Here is a 22,095-nt window from a genome sequence, read left to right as displayed (position 1 = left end):
CCCCCCTTATCTGGCCATCACCAGTATTTCCTCCGTGTCTATGAGTCTGTTTCTGTTTTGCTTGTTCGTTTGATTTGTCCATTCGATTCCACACGTAAGTGAAATCATATGGCATTTGTCTTTCTCTATCTGACTTACTGCACTCGGCACAATACCCTCTAGGTCCATCCATGTTGTTGCAGATGGCAAGATTTCATTCTTTCTATGGCTCTGTAATATTCCGTTTTATATATGTACCACCTCCTCTTTATCCATCCATCCATCCATTGGTGGACACCCAGGCTGCCTCCGTATCTCGCCTGCTGTAAATAATGCTGCAATGAACCTGTGGATGCGCACGTCTCTTTGAAGCAGTGTTTTGGTTTCTTCAGATACATGCCCAGAACGGGGAATCGCTGGCTCCTTCTTTGTCTCTTGTTATAGCCTTTGTTTTAAAGTCTGTTTTGTCTGGTACAAGTCTTGCTACTCCAGCTGTTTTTGGTTTTCGTTTCCATTTCCATGAAATATCTTTTTCCATCCCTTTCCTTTCAGTCTGTGCATGTCTCATCTATTCAGCCACCCTATGTGTTTTGATTGCAGTATTTAATCCATTTCCATTTCAAGTGATTGTTGATAGATACGTAGTTATTGCCATTTTATTATTCACATTTTTTATCTGTTTTTCTTCTTCTTTTTAAAGACGTCCCTTTAACCGGCTGGGTGGTGACGAAGTCCTTTCGCTTTTTCTTATCTGGGAAGCTCATTATCCCTCCGTCCTTCGATTCTAAATGATAGATTTGCTGGGCAGAGTCATCTTGGTAGTAGGTCCTCGCTTTTCATCATTTCGACTATCTCGTGCCAGTCCCTTCCGGCCTATAAAGTTTCTGTTGAGAAATCCGCTGCCAGTCTCATGGGAGCTCCCTTGTAGATAGTTGCCTTTCTCTTGCTGCTTTTAAGACTTTCTTTGTCTTTAACCTTTGGCATTTTAATGATGACGTATCTTAGTGTGGGCCTCTTTGGGTTCATCTTGTTTGGGACTCTGTGCTTCTGGGCTTGTGCGTCTGTTTCTTTCACTGGTTAAGGAAGTGTTCCATTATTTCTTCAGATAGGTTTTCAATATCTTGCTCTCTCTCTTTTCTTCGGGTACCCCTATGACGCGAATGTTGGTATACTTGATGTCCCAGAGGCCCCTTAAATTATCTTCATTTTTTTGGATTCTTTGTTTCTTTTTGCCATTCCGATTGGGTGTTTTCTGCTACCTTATCTTCTACATCGCTGATTCGATCCTTCGCTTCATCTAATCTACTGTCGATTCCCTCCGATGTATTCTTCATTTTAGTTATTGTAATCTTCATTTCTGACTGGTTTTTTTTATGTTTTCTGTCTCCATTTTCATGTTTCTTATCTCTTTGTTGAAGTTCTCACTGAGATCATTGAGCATCCTTATAACAACTGTTTTGAACTCTGCATCTGGTAAATTGCTTGTCTCTATTTTGTTTAGTTCTTTTCCTGGAGCTTTGTTCTGTTTTTTTCATTTGGGACATCTTACTTTGTCTCCTCATTTTGGCTGCCTCCCTGTGTTTGTTTCTATGTATTAGGTAGAATCGCTATGTCTCTCGGTCTCAGTAGAGTGGCCTTATGTAGTAGGTGTCCTGTGGGGCCCGGTGGCACCATCTCTCTGGTCGCCTCAGTCGGGTGTTCCAGGCGTGTCCCTTGTGTGGGTTGTGTGTGCACCCTGCGTTGTAGTCGGGCGTTGGTTGCTGTTGGCACATCAGTGGGAGGGACTGACTCTTAGTCTGATTGACTGTGAAGACTGGCCAGGACTACAGTGGAGGAGCTGTTGTTCAGGAGCTGACCCTACGGAGCACGAATCACTTTATTGGGGCTCAGGTGCCTGCCCAGCCTGCCCTTTGGTCATGTCATTTATGGAGATGGTTGGGTGGTGCTCTGGTGTGGTCTGAAGCTGGACACCAGGTGTGTTGGTTCTCGGACCTCTTGGGATGGGCTCTGGTGCAGGCCAAGGACAGCTGCTACCTGTGCCCTGCCTGGGCCATTTGGTATGAGCTACAAAGTGAACTACAGATGGCTGCCACTTGTGCTGGGCTTGGAGGCACCCGGGAGAGGCTAAGCTGGTAACCAAGGCAGCTGTCACTACCCCTCGCCCTAAAGCCAAATACCCCAGCCTCTCCTTGTATGTGTCTGGAGCCTCCCAAGTCGCCATTCCTCCGCCGGAGTCCACGGGTGAGTCATGCGTTTCCAGCTGCCCTCCGTCTCCGAGTCTCTGCTGATTTTTACGGCCAGGTGTTGTGGGGGCTACGCTTCCTGGCACTGATGCCCCGGGCTGGGGAGCCTGGTATGGGGCTGAGTCACTTTGCTCCTTCTGGGGACCTCCGCAGTAGAGAGATCCCTCCCAATTTTTAAGCGCCACTCATGGTTGAGGGGCCAGCCTATTCCGCATCTCTGGCCCTCTCGCCAGTCTCGAGGCGGCCTCTTCTGTGTCTTTAGCTACAGGACTTCTGTTCAGCTAGACGTCAGGTGGGTGTCAATGACGGTCGTTTTGTAGTTTAGTTGTAATTTTGATGTGGACGTGGGAGGAGGCCACCACGGCGTTTACCTACTCCGCCATCTTGACCGGAAGCCTCCTTTGTTGCTTTTAGTTTTATATCCTATGTATGAGTGAAATCATGTGGTTCTCGACTCTTTCTGTCTGACTTATTTCACTTAGCATGATAAGGTGTTGTTTATTGAATAAAATAGGGGAGGGGCCTTGATCTGGGCCCAGTGGTTCATGGCATTTACTCCCTTTTGGCCCAGCAGGACGGGGCAGGTTTAGTCTATACTTCGTGCCAACATATTAAATGTATGTGTGAAGTTCAAGCTAAGTGGTACGAGACTTCACAAAGTATAGACTAAACCTTTCTGAGGTTGGGGCTTCCAAAAAGAATCCTCTTTCCTTTGTTTATGGGGTCTTATCCAGGGGGCTTTGAATCTAGGTCTCCTAAGCCCACTCCCACCCCTCACCCTCTCCTTGGGATGACCAGGCGAGCATGTGTGTGACACCTGTTTAAAGTGTGGTGAATACTTTCTCTTTATAAAACTTATACTATTTTAACCATTTTTTGGACGAGAAATTACAGATACATTTTTATGATAGGTAATGTATTCTTTATATATAAAACATCACATTAACCTCAAAATCCCAAATCACATCAGCATATCGAAAGGATAAAACGCACTGATAGCTTTGAAGCTGCTTTCTGTAAACTTTAAAGTCCTAGATGGTTTTGAATAACTATAAGTATCAGGAAGAAAAACTGATTATCACATTTTATGTCTGACTCTCAGCCTTCTCCCCCCACAATTATGGGGTAGAGTAAGAATCATATGTCAACATGGAATCCGACTCTGTTTAATTTAGACACTTATTTTAATGTAAGTGCTTTTACTTTGGTAGCTGGCATGCAATTTTTTAAAATCGTGGCAAAATACACGTAACTTAAAGTTTTACACGTTAACCATTTTTACGTATATACTTCAGTAGGGCATTAAGTATATTCATGCTTTTTTCATCTTCCTCGACTGAAACTCTGTGCCCACGAAACACTAACTCCTCATTCCTCCCCTTCCCAGCCCCTGAGAGTCACCATTTTGCTTTCTGTCTCTATTCATTTGACTCCTCTAGGGACCTCATATAAATGGAATCATACAGTATTTTTCTTTGTGACTGATTTTCGTCATGTAGCATAATGTCTTCAAGGTTCCTCATGTGATAGCTTGTGATAAGATTCCCTTCCTTTTGAAGGCTGAATAATATTCTCTTATGTACATATACTGCATTTTATTTATCTAGTCATCCATCGGTGGACAATTTATGTTGTTTCCACCTTTTGGTTACTGTGAATAGTGTTGCTATAAAAGGGATTATTATTTTGTAGGAGAGGAAAGTGAGATTCAGAAAAGATCACACAGAAAATCAGTGCCAGGACCAGGATTCAAATGCTGGCCTGACGCAAATCCTACTCATTGGCTGGGCTGTTCATACTCCCTGGGAGCTTGGACTGAACCCACTTAGTAATGACCCCATGGAGAAAGCCTTCTCTTTATCTTACACAAACCCCAGGAGTCAGATAGCTGGGCTCCTCTGATAGGGTGACATTTATGCCTGTTTCTGACCCAAAAGAAGATGTTGGGGTCTCTCTTCTCTCCTTGCCTGTGTCCTGCCTCCTAGGGCTTTTGTGATACCCTGGTGTCCAAAAGGGAATGTTTATTTTTGAGCAGACATCACCACTACAGCCCCCAGGAGGAGCTGGAGGGAGAAATAGGTCAGCGACTTCCTTCCATCCGCCTTCTGTTACCAGACATGTAGAAAGCAAGTACCTCATCAAAGCTTTGCACTACACTTTTGAAAACTCCTTTGCATCAAAGTGTGTGGGAAGATTCCTAAAAGTAACCCTATCTTTACCGCCTGCCCTTAAGGAATGCCAGCCCCTCCAACAATCACAAAAGTCAGAGGAATCAAACTTCTTTAAGGACTGCCACGAAACCTTCAAGTGCTATTTCAGCCACAAGTCACACTCCATTTTGTGTGTCAAGCGTGTCATAACCCAGGTGGTCATCTCACTAGGAGTGTGGGAAGGAACAGAAGAGGCAAAGCCACAACTCAGAGTGAATCCAAGGGTCACTTCTGGTGTGGGAGGATGTTTAGTTGAAGATGCTCCTGGTAAAGCTTGGGCAGATGGTGGTTCTGGAAGACTGTTGGCTGTCTGCCTGATAGCCAGGCTCTTCCCCTTCCTTCCCACTGGAAGATCTTTTCTCCCACAACAGAGGTTGTAAATGGCAGGTATTCACTTTCCCAACCTACCTTGCAGGTAAGAGTAGTCATGTAGGGTGGCTGAGTTCTGGACCATGATGCATAAGGAGAAATCAGCTGGAGGGCTTCAGGGAAAGGGTTCCCTGTCTTAAAAAAAGAGAACTTAGTGACGAGTGTCCACCCAAGTTTCTTGTCTTTGGACTTGGATGTATGAAGCAGCCATCTTACAACTATGCTGGGACAAACCTGAGGACAAACGTCAGCATGCTTAGCAAACTTGAAGGATAGAAAGTCTGGAGTCCTTGACACAGTCTTCGTGTCCTGAATAAACCCTGAGACCACTGTGGATTTATGAAGTGAGGTCATAAAAATCCTTATCACTTACTTGTTGTACTTGCAGCCAAAAGCATCCTCACTGATTCTGTATCCCAGAGGAGATTATGGGAGAGCAGAGGGCAATTGGACTCAAGTAAGGCCAGAGACATGAGGCTGGAACCAGAGTCCATGTTGCACAAGCTCATGTCTGAAGCAAGAAAAACTCAGGCTCCACCTCTTGTGCCCACATGAATAAAGAGCTTGACTAGGAGAGAGAGTCCCTGACAAGCCTCAAGCTTGTCAGTATAGGCTAAACTAGACTGTGCTGTGATATCAAAAAATCCCCCACCCTCAGAGGGCTAGCCAAACAGAACTTTCTTTTCTGCTCACATTAGATGTTCGACATGAGTTGGCAAGAGCTTGGCTCGCTGTAGTCACTCAAGGCCCCAAGCCGGTGGCAGTGCTGTCTCCACACATGCTCCCATGGTCACTGCAGCAGTGGGATGAGAACAAGGTGAATTGCACAGTCTCCTAAAGTTTCTGTTGGCCACTTGTAACTCTAGTGGGGATGGGCAGCGCGGCCTTGCCACGTGCCTGGAAGGAGGGTCTGTTTGTTGACCCAATATCTGTCAGTACTGGTCTCTAGCGGAGACCTAGCTTTTAGGTGTTGATTTCTAAGCTCATGGCAGAGCCAGAGGTGGGCCATCTGTTCTAACCCCACCCTCCACCACCCTAAGCCAGAGATATACGTCACTGGCTCAGGGGAGCTATCCAGCTCGCTAGAAGGAGGAGAGAGGGGACTATGAGTCCCTTGACCCTGCTTTCTCGTAGTGATCTCAAGAGCTGGTGGTTCTCCAGAGTGAAGTGGCCCCCTCTTCGGTTCATCCAGAAACACCAAGGCTCCCAGCCATCTGGCAGGTTTCCTCAGCTTCCCACAGAAGCAGCAATGGACAGGGGACAATGAGTGGCTTAGTGGCAACTCACATACTCCAGGTAATCGATGGCCAGATGGGGCTCCCTCAGATGTCTGGGACTGTGGAAGTTTCCAAGACCTAGTGTTCATATCACAGAGGCAGGGAGGCAAGAATGACTCAGGCAGAATTTCCCGACACTCTGCCGAGATGGGGGTGCAGAATCGAAATTAAGTTGATTTAGAAAAACAAAAAAAGAGATAATATTTCTTGCATATCTAGATTATGGTCTAGGATTAATAATAAGAGGAAAACACAACTTTCCAATGTGCTGTGGAGCTTGGGCACAGTGGGAGAGAAGGCAGAAGAGAGCCCCCGAGTTACATGGGGGAATCACGGGCTCGAAATGAAGCTTTTCATTTTCTTCATCCACCATCAGAGACTACGATCTCCCTCATTGAAGAGCATGAGGCCTACGTCAATCGGCCAACTCTCTCTTTTTGGAGAGCAGTTGGGCTGTGTCCAGTAAACAATGCAGCTGTTAGAATTCAGCAACCACAACAGCACAGTGCTCAAAATTATATATGCAAAGATGTTCTCAAATAGGTTTCCTCCTCTAGCCTTCCTCTCGCAGGCTCAAGCCGGCACCTCTCCCCAGGCCAGTGCTCTGAGCTTCCCACACAAGGCCCTGGGACCCGGCCTCTCAGCCACAGCCCCACCTTCCTAACGTGCTGCAAAGTTTGTCCACCAAACGGGCTGACGGGCTCCTCTCTGTGCCTGTTTGTAGGCTGCTCCCTCTGCTCTGCCGCAACCTCATGGCCTCCTTTTCCAGCAGGAAACTCTTCCTTTGAGAAGCTGCCCTGAAATGCCCAACACAGTCACAGTCGCTCCTGCTCTGGGCTCTCCCAGCACAGTGTACACCTGAGTGGAACACGAATTCGCATATTGGGTTGTAAGTTTCAAAACGAGTCTTTCTCCTCCACTGATGAGTTCTTTGAAGGTGCAGGCTATGTCTGCTATCTCTGTATTTCTACCATTTTGTAAGATTCCCAATAGTTCTCTCCAAGGATGTGCTTTCAGGCACAGGAGGCTCCTCATTCTTCCAGACCACCTCCTTCTGGTCCCAGTCACTGCGGGCTGAAGGTGCTGGAGCTGGAGACTTCTTCAACAGCAGAGGGACGGCGAGAGCAGTAAATCCTTTCATTTAGCTTGCTCAACGAAAGAACACACTATCGGACCACACGCCTGTACCTGTCACTTCCTGTGCCACCATGGGCAAATTGCAGTCTTGGACCTTGTTTCTCTTCTCGGTAAAATGAGTATAATCACAACAGCACCTTCAGAGACTGTCGTGAAGGTACAGAGGTGAAGTGCAAGTGCTTTGCCAATTGTCCTGTTCTACATATTAATAACCCCGAGACCCACTGTACTTAAAAGGGGCCCGGGAAGAGAAATAGAACTGAATCCCTAATTCGACAGCTTGGTTCCTATCAAGGAAAGCCTCCTTACTCCTTTGTCGCTGTTCAAAGGAACTTCGCGCCTAATTCTGCCTTCATGTTCAGGACATTGTCCTCCTCTTTCCACGCCATCCTTTTTATTCTATCCCCAGTGACAGAAAAGCGACGCGTCTCTTCCGTGACGTGCTCAACTGGATAATGGAGTCCCAGATCTGGGTTCGAATGTCAATTCCGCCATTTCCTAGCTGCATGACTTTGGACTGGCTGCTTCGACTCTGTGCCTTCGCTTCGTCATCGTCTAATTCTTAGGTACGTAATCTCCATCTCCACTCTTATTCGGCCAGACTCCCATGGCCAGCCACGTCATCATGCTGTCGCTGCCACCTGCGTTTCCGCACTCCTGTTCTCTGGATGACCTCTGGGCCAAGAGACTCCCCCAGCTTCATGTTTTGGCTTCCAAATGTCCAAGTTTGCAGGAGAAAAACTCATGTCGTCCTCCTATCCGATGGGAGCATCCTCATGACTAGGAAGCCTACCTGCCTCTCCCTGACATCTCCGTGCCCTGGCCGAGGAAGAATCATCCTCTCCCTTGCCAACAGTCTCCCTGCTGGGTGCACGTCTCTTCCTCCTCGGCATATGACAAACTCAGATCTTCTCGCTTCTAAAACTGCCTTCTTAGCCCTCTACTCAGATACCACCCTATGCCAATCTATCTCAACGTTAAACTTCCTGGAAAAATATTTTATACGTGCTCCCCACCTGCTTACCACCTACTCACAGGTCAATTCCTTACAATATGACTTTCTCTCTTACCGCTCTATTTGCTTTCAACCTAATCACAACGAACGGTCTCCTAGCTGCCAAACTCAGATGGCAGCCATCATCCTCCCTACAGCACTTGGCATTTGGGCCTAGCTGTGTTTTTTGAGGCACTTTCCTGCCTCGATCACCATTACTGTCTCACCCATGATGCTCTTTCCTCGACACCACTTAGCGAGCACCTCTACTCTCATGCTTTCAACCAAGAGTCAGCAGACTTCTTCTTAAAAGGTCAGAGAGGAAATATTTTCAGCTTTGTGAGCCAAGAGGCAAAATCAAGGCTATTTATAGAAAAGTAGATTGTGGGTTTGATTTGGTCTGTGGGCTGTAGTTGTCCCCTGCTTCCAACTACCATCTCTAAGCAGAAAATTCCCCAGCAGACACCTCCAGCTGCAAATTCTCTGCATGGAAGTTGGCTGAGTTCTACAGTTGTGCTTTCAACTGCCCACCAGAAATTTATACTTGTCTATCCTGTGTTCCTCAAATTCGGTATGTTCAAAACAAAATTCATTCTCTCAAATCGCTTTGCCTTCCTGATTTACCTATTTTTGTTAATGGTATCATAATTATCTCAGTCACCCAGATTCAAAATCTCAGCCGCTCTGACTTTTCCCTCCTTCTCTAAACTATAGGCAGTGTTACTTCTAATCACCTCTGGAAAATCTCGCCTCTTCTCCACTCCATTCCGTTCGTCGTGGTCCAAGTCCTTAGCATCTCTTCCCTGGAAATGGTCACAGCCCTCTCCCTGGACTCCCTGTAACAAGATTTGCCATCTTAATAATTTTTAATTGTACAGTTCAGTAGTGTTAAATATAATGATGTTATTGTGAAACCGAGCTCCAAAAATTTTCATCTTGCAAATCTGAAACTTTATACCCACGAAACAACAAATTCCCTTTTCCCCTTTCCACCCCGCCCCAGCCTCTCATAGCCACCATTCTACTTTCTGTTTCTATGAACTTCACTTCTTTAGATACCTCGTGTAAGTTGAATCATGCAATATTGTTTTTGTTTGTTTGTTTGTTTGTTTGTTTGTTTGTTTGTTTGTGACTGGCTTATTTCACTTAGCATAATGTCCCAAAAGTTTAACCATGTTGTAGCATACCAGATTTCTTTTCCTAAGGCTGAATAATATTCTACTGTATGTGTATACCACATTTTCTTTATTTGTTCATTCATCGATGGACACTCGCGTTGCTTCTGTCTCTTGTCTGTTGTGAATAGTGCTACTATGAGCATGGGTGTACAAATATATTTTTGAGACTCTGCTTTCAAATCTTTTGGATATATACCCAAAGTGGGATTGGGTATATATCCAATTTTTTGAGGAAACTCCATACTGTTTTCCATAGTGGTTGTACCATTTCGCAATCCCACCAACAGTGCACAAGGACTCCAATTTCTCCACATCCTCACCAACACTTGTTGTATTCATTTTTTTTCTAATGATAGACATCCTAATGAGGTGGTATCTCATTGGGGTTTTGATTTGCATTTCCCTTACCATTAGTGACTTGAGCATCTTTTCACGTGCTTGATGCCCATTTGAATATCACCTTAGAAAAAATGTTTGTTCAAATTCTTTGCCCATTTTTAAATTGAGTTACTTGATTTTTTTGTTGTTGAGTTTTAGGAGTTCTTTATATATTCTGGATATTAACCCTTTACCAGATATATGATTTAGTATTCTTTAGGTTGCCTTTTACTCTGTTGATTGCGTTTTTTGATGTACAAAACTTTTTAAGTTTGATGTACTTCCATTTGTGTATTTTTGCTTTTGTCGCCTGTGCTTTTAGTGTCATAGCTAAGAATCATTGCCAAATCCAATGCCATGAAGCTATTCTGCTATGTTTTCTTCTACGAGTTTTATATTTTTAGATCTTACATATATTTACATATATTTTTAGGTCTTAATTTATTTTCAGTTAATTTTTGATATGGTATAAGGCAGGAATCCAACTTCCCTCTTTTGCATGTGGATATCCAATTTTCCAAACACTGTTTGTCGAAGATCCCTTGGACATAAGCGAGGGCTTATTTTTGAGTTCTCTATTGTGTTCCATTGGTCTATTTTTCTGTTGCTATGCTGGTAAAAATGTTTTGATTTCTGTGGTGTTATGATATGTTTTGAAATCAGGAAGTGTGAGTCCTCCAATTTTGTTCTTTTTCAAAATTGTTTTGGCTATTCAGATTCTGGCTATTGAGATTCCATATAAATTTTAGAACAAATTTTTCTGTTTCTGCAAAAATGCTATTGGGCTTTTGATAGAGATTATATTGACTCTGTAGAACACTTGGGTAGTAGTTAGTCAGGGTTCTTCAGAGAAACAGAACCAATAAGAATGTGTGTGTGTGTGTGTGTGTGTGTGTGTGTGTTTGCGCGCACGTGTGCACATGTATATACACGTTCATGTATATATACACATATATATGACATGATAAGGAATTGCCTCATGCAATCATGGAGGCTGGTAAATTCCAAGGTAATTTTTTTCCCTTGTTTCCAATTATAGTTGACATCAATATTATTTTATAAAGTTTCAGGTATACAGTGTGGTGGTGAGACATTTAGGTAAGTCCCAAGATTCGAAGGGTGGGTTGGCAAGCTGGAGACCCAGGAGAGCCAATGGTTTAGTTCTAGTCCAAGTTAGAGGGCCTAAGCACCAAGGGAGCTGATGTTTCAGTTGAGTCTGAAGGCAAGAAAATGAGTTGATGTCCCAGTCCAAAGGTTTCCACGCAGGAGGAATTCTCTCTAACTCAGGCCTTCAAATGATTGAATGAGGCCCACTCACATTAGGGAGAGCAATCTGTTTTACTCAGTTGGCTGATTTAAATGTTAATCTCATCGAGACACCCTCACAGAAACACCCTGAATAATGTTCGACCAAATATCTAGGCACATAAAACTAATCATCACAGTTAGTATAGACCTTTTAACAATACTGGCTTCAGTCCATGTACACAGATGCCTCTCCATTTCTGTGTGCTTTCTTTCATTCCTTTCATCAAGGTTTTGTAGTTTTCAGTATACGGATCTTTTACTTCCTTGCTTAAATTTATTCCTGAATATTTTATCTTTTCGATGCTATTATAAATGGGACTGTTTTCTTAATTTCCTTTTCATATCATGCATTGTTAGAGTCTAGAAATGCAACTGGTTTTTGCTTATTGATTTTGTGTCCTATAACTTTCCAGAATTTGTTTATTAGCTCTAACAGTTTATTTTTTGTGGAATATTTAGGACTTTCTACACATAAGATCATGCTATCTGCACAAAGAGATAATTTTCTTTCTTTCTGATTTAGATGTCTTTTATTTCTTTTTCTTGCTTAATTGCTCTGGCTAGGACTTCCAGTAATGTGTTGAATAAAAGTGGCGAGAGTGGACATCTTTGCCTCATTCCTTATCTTAGAGAAAAAGCTTTCAGTTTTTCACCATTGAGTATGTTAGCTGTGGGCTTTTCCTATATGACCTTTGGTATGTTCTCTCTATTCCTGGTTTTTTGGTGTTTTTACCATGAAAAGATGTTAACATGCTGCATCACATTGATTTTCATATGTTATCCTTGTGTCCCAGAGATAAAGCCAACGTGGCCATGGTGTATAATCCTTTTTATTTTTTTTCTGGTATGTCTTGATTACTAATGTTCTTTTTTAAAAAATTAGTTTCAAGTATACAATACATCGGTTAGACATTTATATAGTTTATAAAACGATCCCCCTAATTGCTCCTTCTCTCCTTTGCCTTTACACACAGCCATTACATTACTGCTGACTGCGTTCCCTGTGCCGTGCTCCCCATCCCCGTGACCATCTATCAACTACTAATTTGGACTTCTTTAATCCTTCTCCCCTTCCTCCAACCCACGCCCCCTCTGGCCATCACCAGATTGTCCTCTATATTTGTGAGTCTGTTTTGGATTAGTTTGTTCTTTTTGTGCCTTAGATTCCACATATAAGTGAATCATATGGTATTTATCTTTGTCTGATTTATTTCACTCAGCATCATAACCTCTAGGTCCATCCATGCCATTGAAATTGGTAGGATTTCATTTTTTTAATGGCTGAGTAATATTCCATTGTATATATGAACCATAACTTCTTTATCCAATCGTCTATCGATGGGCATTTAGGTTGCTTCCATATCTTGGCTATTGTAAATTGTGCCGCCACGTATATTGGGATGCATAGATCTTTATGAATTATTGTTTTGGTTTTCTTTGGATAAATATCCAGAAGTGCAATTGCTGGGTCAAAAGGTAGATCCATTTTTAACTTTTTGAGAAACCTCCAGACTGTTTTCCATAGCAGCTGTACCCATTTGCAATCCCACCAACAGTGTGTGAGGGTTCCCTTTTCTCCGCATCCTCGCTGACACTTGTTAATGTGCTATTGAATTCATTTTGGTAGTATTTTGTCGAGGATTTTTGCATCTATATTCATCTGGGAAACTGGTCTGTAGTTTTCTTTTCTTTATGGTGTCTTCGTCTGGCTTTGGCATCAGGGCAATGCTCGCCTCATAAAATGAGTTTGGAAGTATTTCCTCCTCTTTAATATTTTGGAAGAGTTTGTGAAAAAATGGTATTCTTTTTTAGATGTTTCGTAGAATTTCCAGTGTAGCTATCTGTTCCCAGTCTTTTTTATTGATGATGTTATTGGGAGGTTTTTAATTACCGATTCAATCTCTTATTTTTTATTGGTCTGTCAAACTTCTTATTTCTTCTTGATTCAGTCTTGGTAGGTTGTGTGTTTCTAGGAATTTTCCATTTCTTCTTGGTTATCTAATTTCTTGGCATACAATCGTTCATAGTATTTTCTTATAATCCTTTTTATTTCTATGGCTTCGGTTGTAATATACCCTCTTTCATTTCCGATTTTAGTTATTTGAGTCTTTTCTCTCTTTTTTTAGTTACTCTAGTTAAACATTTGTCAATTCCGCTGATCTTTTAAAAAACCAAATCTTAGTTATGTTGATTTTTTTCTTTTATCTCTACTTTAATCTTTATTATTTCCTCCTTTCTGCTAGCTTTGAGTTTAGTTTGTGCTTTTTCTAGTTCCGTAAGGTAGAAAGTTACATCGTTGATTTGAGTCTTTCTTTTTTAATGTACACATTTACAATTTACAAACTCTCTCTTAGCATTGCTTTCTCATTTTCTTCTGTCTCAAGGTGTTTTCTAATTCCTCCTGTGACTTTTTCTTTTACTCATTTGTTGTTTAAGAGTCTGTTGTTGTTAAATCGTCACATATTTGTGGAATTTTCAGTTTTCTCTGTGCAATTGCTTTCTGGTTTCATTCGACTGTGATTAGAAAAGATACTTCACGTGACTTTAGTTTTCTTAAATTTGTTAGGACTTGTTTTGTGGCCTTCCATGTGGCCTGTCCTGGAGAATGTTCCATAGAGTGTTTTCAGGTCTTTTGACTCCTTGTTGATTTTCTGTCTGGTTGTTTTATTCATTATTAAAAGTGCGATGGATATTGAAGTCTCTTACTATTAATTTGTCACACTTTATTTCTCTCTTCTGCTATGTCAAAGTTTGCTTCGTATATTTAGAAGCTCTGAGGTTTAGCGCATATATATTTATAATTGTTATATCTTCTTGGTGAATCGACCCTTTGGATATTATATAATGTTCTTGGTCTCTTGTTACTGTTTTTGATTTAAAGTCCATTTTGTGTGATATTAGCATAGCCACTCCTGCTCTCTTTTGGTTCTGTTCGCATGGAATATCTGTTTCCATTTTTTCATTTTCAGCCTATGTATCTCCTTACATATTAACCGAGTCTCTTGTAGACAGTGTATAGTTAGATCTTATTTTATTTTTATCCATTCAGCAAATCTATGTCTTATGGTTGGGGATTTGATTCCATTTACGTTTCAAGTAGTTATGAATAGGGATGGACTTACTATGTCACGTTATTGTTTTCTGTATGTCCTGTAGCTTTTCCCCTTCCTTTCCTGTCTTATTGCTTTCCTTTGTGTTTTGTTGATTTTCTTTTTAATATTAATATGCTTTGATTCACTTCTCATTTATTTTCGTGTATATTCTATAGCCATTTTCTTTGTCGTTTTTTTCTGCTCAATGTTAGAATGGTCATTTAGCATTCACGAAATGGCTGGCTGAGCTCCAATCTTCATATCTGCCTTGAAAGCAGCAGAGATTCAGCTCTCCTGCCATTGTTTCTTTGTTATAAAATATATTTGTACAAACATTTAGGCACTTTTCGGTGGTAAAGATGATACTCAGACTTTTCTTCTAGATTCAGCAGAATATAATGTCAAAGAATGGTACATCCAGTGTAGAATATGCAGCGGCACATGAAAACAAATGTTAAACAAAGAGCACTTAAAATGCAAAGAAATTTATAATAATAATTTTAAGTTTCATGAATTAGGATTGTTCTGATTTTAAAAAACTAAGAAATAAGACCACTGTGGAAAACGAATTCAGCTTCTGAAGGTATGAAAAGGAATGTAAGAAAATTAGCATTTTTGAGTCGTAAATACAAGCTTTATACATACATGAAATCCCTTATAAGATGGACATTAATTATTATTCAATGGTAAACCTTGAAAATACAAAACAAAATCCAAATCAGTGGTCGTATAATAAAAAAAAGTTATCTGCAATAAAGGCGAGGCAATAGATGCAGGTTCTGGCTCGTCAAATATTTCTTGTGCTAACATCATCTACAGAAGCATCTGGCCAATTTGTACCTAGTGACTCCTTATGCGTGCCGATGGGTTCAGGTAAAATTATACTACATGTAAACCTGTGAACAAAGCTGAAAAAGCATTCTCCATCTCCTTGGGGAGTTATTAGTATACGGTAGGAGAGCTAAGGTTTCATATCTTTGTTGCCTTATCATAATTCAAAATGCATTTCAGGGTGTGATTTCGAGTTTGCCAAGATGAATATGTACCCTGAAGATGTGCCCTTACATATTGTTACACTTAACGATAATAAAATATAACTCTAGTTTGAGGAGCTGACACATACCACCCCAACTGTGGGATATTACATCATGGGACATAGTGTGGTCACCTTGCTTCCTGAGGAATTTTCCCCAAAGCTCTATGCACCAACTTCTACTTACATCTATTTCACTGGCGACCATTTAGTTATGTGGTTAATCCTTCTTTGAGGGAGCCTGGGAAGTATGGCTTTTTAGCTGGCCATATTGCTGCCCCAACAAAATCAAGATTTGTTAATAAGGTAGAAAGAAAAAGAAAGATCTCAGGTAGGCAATTCTAACTAGCTGGGACAAAAAGGAATTTATCCTGTGCAGAACAAGGATTAGAGAAGCAGGTCTAGGCAAAGCTCTCAGAAACACTGCCTGAGCTGCCTGCCATCCATGTCAGCGAAACCGATGACTTCTGTCCAGCTGTTTTCCTTTCCTCATGTCACTTCGAAATCAAAACCTTCCATTTGTGCATCTTATTGGTGAAAACTAGTTCCAGGTCTGCAAGGCATGCTGGGAAATGTAGTTAAAGAAAATCCTATCTGAAGAAGGTGGGATTCATAGTAAGAGTGAGAGTAAGCATATTTCATTGATTCTAAAACACACGTTTTTCACATTTTCATGTGCCTGAAATCAGCGTACATTTGATAGTCAATGATAGTTGTTGGCCATCTGGCAGTTTTGTGATGTGGTCGTCATTGCTTATATGTACATGAACCCCCCTAAGAAGATGGAGAAAGTTCTTCATCGAAAGGTTGGAGTCTCAGTAGCTTGCAAGGAAATCCTGGAGCCAACAGCGAAGCACCCTGTCTATAAATGCTGTCCCATCAAAGAATCGCATAGGGTGCAAACCGAGCAACGCAGACAACGTTGAGTTGCAAAGGGACTCATAAGAGCTCTCCACTAAACATAAAGAGCTTCTAGAAATAAGTTAACTGATTTTTTTTTGCTTTTTTATGTATTCTCAAGAGACCTACACCTAAATAAATATGTGAGATCTTTTAATAAGAACAAAAGAAAATTCAAAATTGATCATTCCAATCGATAACAAATAATATAACTATTGACCCAGTTGTACTACTCTCAGAAATTTAGCCTGAGGAGATAATTTAAAAGGAAAAAAATTCTCTATGTACAAAGAAGTTCGCTTGCAGCAGTGTAATTTCTAAGGGCCAAAAAAAAAAAATAATAACCCTGATAATAACTTAAATGTTCAACAATGACAACAGTAAGAGCTATGAATATGTGTTAACACTTTACTATGTGCCGGGCCCTAAACATACATGATCTCATTCGATTCTCATAACAGCTATATGAAGTAGATACTAGTGTTATCCCCATTTTTTATACAAGACAGAAGCATGTGATAATTTGTCCAAGGTCAAACAGCTAGTACATGATGGAATCGGGATTTAAACTCCGGTCTATGGGTTCATATAGATCCAAACCTGTGCTACACAACTAATAAAATGAAGTATGTTGCAATAATAAATATGCTGCACAGTTCTGAGCAGAAAAGGAAAACAAATGTGCACATACACTGTCATCGCAACTATGTGAAATATGTATATGAATGGTTCGATACTCAAGAAGTCTGCGAAATATATAGAGACATGTTACAGTAAAACATGAATGTCCAGGGTGGGTTTCGGGGGACCGGTAGGTCCAGTGGCCCTGAATCTCTTGAGTTACGGAAACTGTATTACTCTGTCAGGGCCACCAAAACAAAATACCACAGGCTGGTGGCTTAAACGACAGAAATTTATTTTCTCATACTTTCAGATACTAGAAGTCCAAGGTCAAGGTGCCAGCAAATTCGATTCTTGGTGAGCCCTCACCTTCCCGGCTTGCAGATGGCCACGTTCTCGCTGTGTCCTCACGTGGCCTTTCCTCTGTGTATCCATGGGGAGAAAGAGAGGGCTCTGGTTTCTCATTCTCTTCTTATATAAGGACACCAGTCATATCAGATTAGGGCCTCGCTCTCATGACCTCATTTAACCTTGACTACCTCAAAGGCCCTGTCACCAAATGCAGTCACCTGAAGGTCAGGGCTTCAACCCAGGAATTTTAGGGCAACACAGTTCAGTCTGTAACAGGATTCTTGTGAGAAGCTGATGAATGCTCCTTCAAGGAGACTCCTTCAAGGAGACATCACCTTCCATGACTTTGCACACGGTTTCAGGAAGTCTGTAGACCCCAGATTGCAAACACTGTTCCAGGCCACCTTCCTCTTTTTGCAGGTAGAAAAATAGATTCAGAAAAGGGAAGCGATTTTCAGCAGGTTAGGATAGAGCCAGGTCTCCTGATTCCTCACCCTATTAGGCCTCTTCCATCAACCATCAGGGTAACCCTAGCACACCACAGGTCCTGTGGACAGGGTCAAGGGGGCAGCCAGTCTTCGCCTGGGATGCTCAGGTTAGCAAGACTCTAGCCGTAACTGACAGCAATGGGATAGGTTTCAGTGCTTCCAACTAGGCGGCAGGTTGGGAAGAAGCTGCACCAACTTCAACATCCATCCACAAGAGACCTGATGTGAGGAGACGGAGGGGCTTCTGTCCCACCAAAGGACAAAGGGAGGCTAAAGAGGCACAGTCTTGAGCCGGCAGTGTCCCTCTAGCTCCCAGATCTCTCACTTGGTGGCCTGTTAGATTTCTCCACGAGTTCTAGCTCTAATTCTCTATACTTCTATGACTCTGGGGCAGGAACCCTGAAGAAAATCAGTTGAGGCATTTGGAAATTACGAGCAAAAATAGTCCCCCGCGCAATGTCTTCTAATGGTATAATAGAAGTAGGAATAAAGAAAATGTAGTTTAATGATATGAAAATCCCTAATGAGATTCTGAGAAGCCCCTTTAAATACTTAAACAGTTATTTAAAGTTTCAACATAAATGTTTCCTTTACTTCTGCTTCAGGCCCATCCTTAAGTAATGACGTAGATGGCAGCCGAACGTCCAATGAATGGGCCCAGAGAACGCAGCAGTATTTCCCACAGGAAATGCTATTTATCTTTGGGCAGAGGGAGCAGCCCCACAGAATCACTCCATGCCACAAATCAGTGTGGAGCCTTCCCTTAGGCTACCTTTGGGGAACACGACACTAGAAATCAAAGCGGGGATGTTCACTGTGGGGTGGAGGCTAACTTTTCAGGAAAATTCTTCCAGCTGTGCTCCTGCAAACAATGAGGCCTTGAAGGGCTGCGTACACCGCCCCCCCCAGTGTTTCTCTGCTCGTGGGCCCAAACCTTGGCTAGCACATCGATGGGCTCGGTTTCTGTCTGGGGAGAAAAAAGAGGAAGGAAAGAGTCGCTGCTGGGAAAGCAGGGGTGAAAGCTGGTGTCGAGATGTAAATGTCAAACAGGCAAGGGGGGTACGACCATCAAAACCGCCACCGCCAGCAGCGCCGCTACCTTTGTTGGCACACGTAACCCCTTCAGTCCCAGTGGCTAAGCCGCTGACCTCAAAGAACAGGAGGCATGCCAAAGGTATGGCATCTGCCCCATACTTCCCAACAAACAGCCTTGGATGGCACTGCCCTCGGCTGGTCAAACATGTGTATTACAGCGCAGACATATGTTTTGAAATTCTTTGCCTTCATTTCTTTTTCTAGGGTTCTTGGTCTTCGGTCTCTGAGAGGAAGTGGGTGGGGTGGGGAGAAATCTTTTCTGAGAAATTGTGCAACAATTCTCTGGAGTTTCAGCACAAAGTCACAGTTATAATCTGAATGAAAACGTACCACCGAAATATGGAATATTTATAAAAAATTGAGATTGATATCATATAATTAATTATGTATAATTAAATACATTCCCAGTATTTTAGGTGAAATTTATGAGTTTTTGAAAATAAGCCTATTCATGTAAATTAAATAAGATGACTAATCTCAATGACATCTGTTATAAATAAAGGAAAGCATTTTAGTTCTATTTCTGGTTATAACATAACTATGTTTATGCTGGGATGTTATTTCATTAGTGGCACTCTTTTCTCCCTTTAAGGTGAAAGGTAACATAAGGAAAGTGGCAGTTTATTAAATGACTGTCAGGGGAACCTAGATATCAACACCCCCAGATCACAGAACACTGTCGGCATCCCCCAAAGCTCCTGAAGTTTCCTAGCCTGAACTCAGTACCATTTGTCCCCCAAAGAGGAACTGTACCTCCTGAATCTTGTGACCACCTTCTCTTCGCTTTTCCTCATGGTTTTATATCCAGTACAGGCACCTGTTATTTTCAGTTCCATGAATGGAATCATTCATTGTGTGTATTGTTTCTTGCTTCTTTCATTCGATGTTATATTTGTAAGATTCATTTTTATTCTTTGTGGTGGCACTTTGCACATTTTTTTTTTGTGATGAAATACTAGTCCTTCATGTAAATATGCCAGAATTGATCAATTCACTTCACGAGAGTAGGAACTGGTGGTGTTTCCATATTTGAAACAGAATAATAAAAATACTGCTAACAAACCCGTATGTAAATGAGTACATTTAAATGCAAATATTTTTAAAAAAGGATGGCTGAAAACTAATGAGAAGAAGGTAGAAAAAGAACAAGACATATTCAACCAAATATAAGGAATAAAGGTAAAAGAGCTCAGATTTACGTAATTTAAATGACTTAACATAACAATTAAAAATAGAGATTGAGAGAGAGAGAGAGAGAGAGAGAGAAATGGGTCAAAACGTTAATGAGTGAATCCAGGTGAAGGATATATGGGGGTTCCTTGCAATTAATTTGCAAAGACCTATAAGGCAAAATCTCCCCAAAGTAAAATTTTTGGAGGAAGAGGATATTATGGACCATTTTATTCTAATCAATATGAAAACTTACGAAGAGGGGACCAATTTCTAGAAAAAAACATAACTTGCCAAAAGTGACCCAGGAAGGAAGAGCCAGGCTGAATCACTCCATGACCATAAACACATATATCAATAGTCTAAGATGCTTTTCACAAAAACAACAAACAAACAAACAGAAATCCTCCAGACCTCCCCACGGAAATCTGACAAACATCCTAGGCACAAATATCTTCAATTTCTCACAAACTCTTAAAAAAACAGAAAAGGAGAGACACTCCTTAATTCATTTCGTGAGGCAGGAATAACCTTCACACTAGATCCTGTCAAGGACAGTTTGAGGAGGGAAATCAGAACTCAAACACACACAGAAATAGGAATGAGAAGCAGAATGTTAGCAAACAGGTTCCTACAGGATATGACAAGGGAAGTACATAAGATGCCATGACTCATCTGGATTCATCCCAGGAATACAAACTCGATGTAACTTCAGAAAGGAAGGTCGTAAAATATTCCACATTACCAGATTACAGGAGGGAACTGTGATCCTCCTGCTCACAAAAAACAATTACTGGCTATAAATATCCATTTGCGATGTACTCTTTACAATTTTCTTAAAAAGTTGGGATGATTGAGATGTAATTTCCCCACGAGGTCTGTCTGTGAGACCCGATCAGTGCATAGTGTTAGAGAACCACCACCACAATCAGAATAGAAAACACTTTCGTCACCCCCCAAATTCCCACCTGCTGCGAACCCCTTCTCTCCGCCCCCAGAGCCTGGCAACCGCCGGCCTGTTTTCCGTGGGGATAGGATGGCTTTCTCTAGAGTGTCATGTAATGGAATCATGCCGCAGGTAGTTTTCCACGTGGCTTCCTTCACGGAAAGGGACCCGTGGGGGGAGGCGTCGGGGAGGCGCGATGGAGCTTATCTTGACCTGGGAAGTGGGATGTGGCTTGATCGCTTCCTGCTTATGCTTCCTAAAAGGCTATATATGTACACTGTGTTTTACAAATATACTTAATGTTGAACTTCATATGATGTATCTGTCATATCTTTGTAAGGACTACGTATCAAAGAGCCACGGTTACCCGTTAAAAGAAAGGGAGCGATGACTGGAAGTCGGGACAGCTGCGAGCTCAGGAGGACTAGGGATGGACAAGTGATTGGCCTGGGGCAAAAGGAGGGTTCCAAAGTGACTGGCACGCTCCCCATCTTCATGCGAGTGGCCCTCACCAGGATTTCAGCATTGCACGAGCACAGGGGCGTGAAGCGCCCTGTAGACATGCGAACGGTGCACTCTGGAACCAGGCAGGCGCAGTTCACATGGCCACCCCGACAGCCCCAGTGAGCCTGGTCGAACCTGGCAAACAGGGGTGACAGTCTCCCGACTTGAGTCAGCAGTAACCTTCACCCCGCTCGCGATTGCCAAGCAAGGCAGCATGGCATCCGCTTCCGCGAAGTAGGACCTGGACGTCTATGGGCACCGTCACTGAGCCCACGGCGCTCAGCTCCCTCCCCGGCGCCAGCTCCCCCCACCTGCCCTGGGGTCCAGTGCCCCCCTCCGGGTCGAGTAGAGCCATCGGGTGGTCGAGGTGGTGCTGGCGGGGCGGGGAGGGGTGCGCCCAGGCACTGGGCAGGAAGCAGAAGGACGCAGGCTGGGCCCCAGGCCTCTCTGGGTCAGCCACCGCTGCCTGCCAGCCTGGAGAGGGGCTGGAGCGGAGGGCCCAAGGGGCGCTCCGACTTAGGGCGGGGGTCCGACCGCCCCCTTTCCCGCGGGGCCCTGACATCCTTCTGTCATCGCAGCTTCAGCCCCCACCGCATCTCCCGCAGAAGCGCCCGGAATGCGCTGGGCCACGGGCCGAGTTGCTGAAGTGTAGAGCCACACAGCTGTGCAGGAGTCGGTTCGATTGTGAAGGAGGGTGTCGTGTGCTTGGAGGAGGGAGGGGACGCTGGCAGGACTCGGCCCAAGGGCTGTGTTCCTGCCTGCCACGACCGACCGGCCAACTTAGCCAGCCAGACAGCAGCACGCTGTGTCACGAGCCAGGAA

The 22,095-nt window shown here is 42.8% G+C and overlaps 1 long non-coding RNA gene across 1 annotated transcript in view; it reads right to left on the bottom strand.

Moving 5' to 3' along the window:
* Positions 1–22,015, bottom strand: part of LOC120585386 (uncharacterized) — a 25,544-nt gene extending 3,529 nt beyond the window's left edge. The window contains exons 1-2 of the long non-coding RNA XR_005648314.1: positions 21,585–22,015; positions 8,944–9,045 (exon numbers count right to left, since the gene is read on the bottom strand). This is a non-coding gene — a long non-coding RNA (uncharacterized LOC120585386). The remainder of the gene's footprint in view (positions 1–8,943; positions 9,046–21,584) is intronic.
* Positions 22,016–22,095: the final 80 nt, after the last annotated feature.

The sequence above is a fragment of the Pteropus medius genome, unplaced genomic scaffold (genome assembly GCF_902729225.1).
Source record: "Pteropus medius unplaced genomic scaffold, Ma_sr-lr_union100, whole genome shotgun sequence".
NCBI classification, from domain to species: Eukaryota; Metazoa; Chordata; class Mammalia; order Chiroptera; family Pteropodidae; genus Pteropus; species Pteropus medius.
This window is presented reverse-complemented; position numbering and strand designations above follow the sequence as displayed.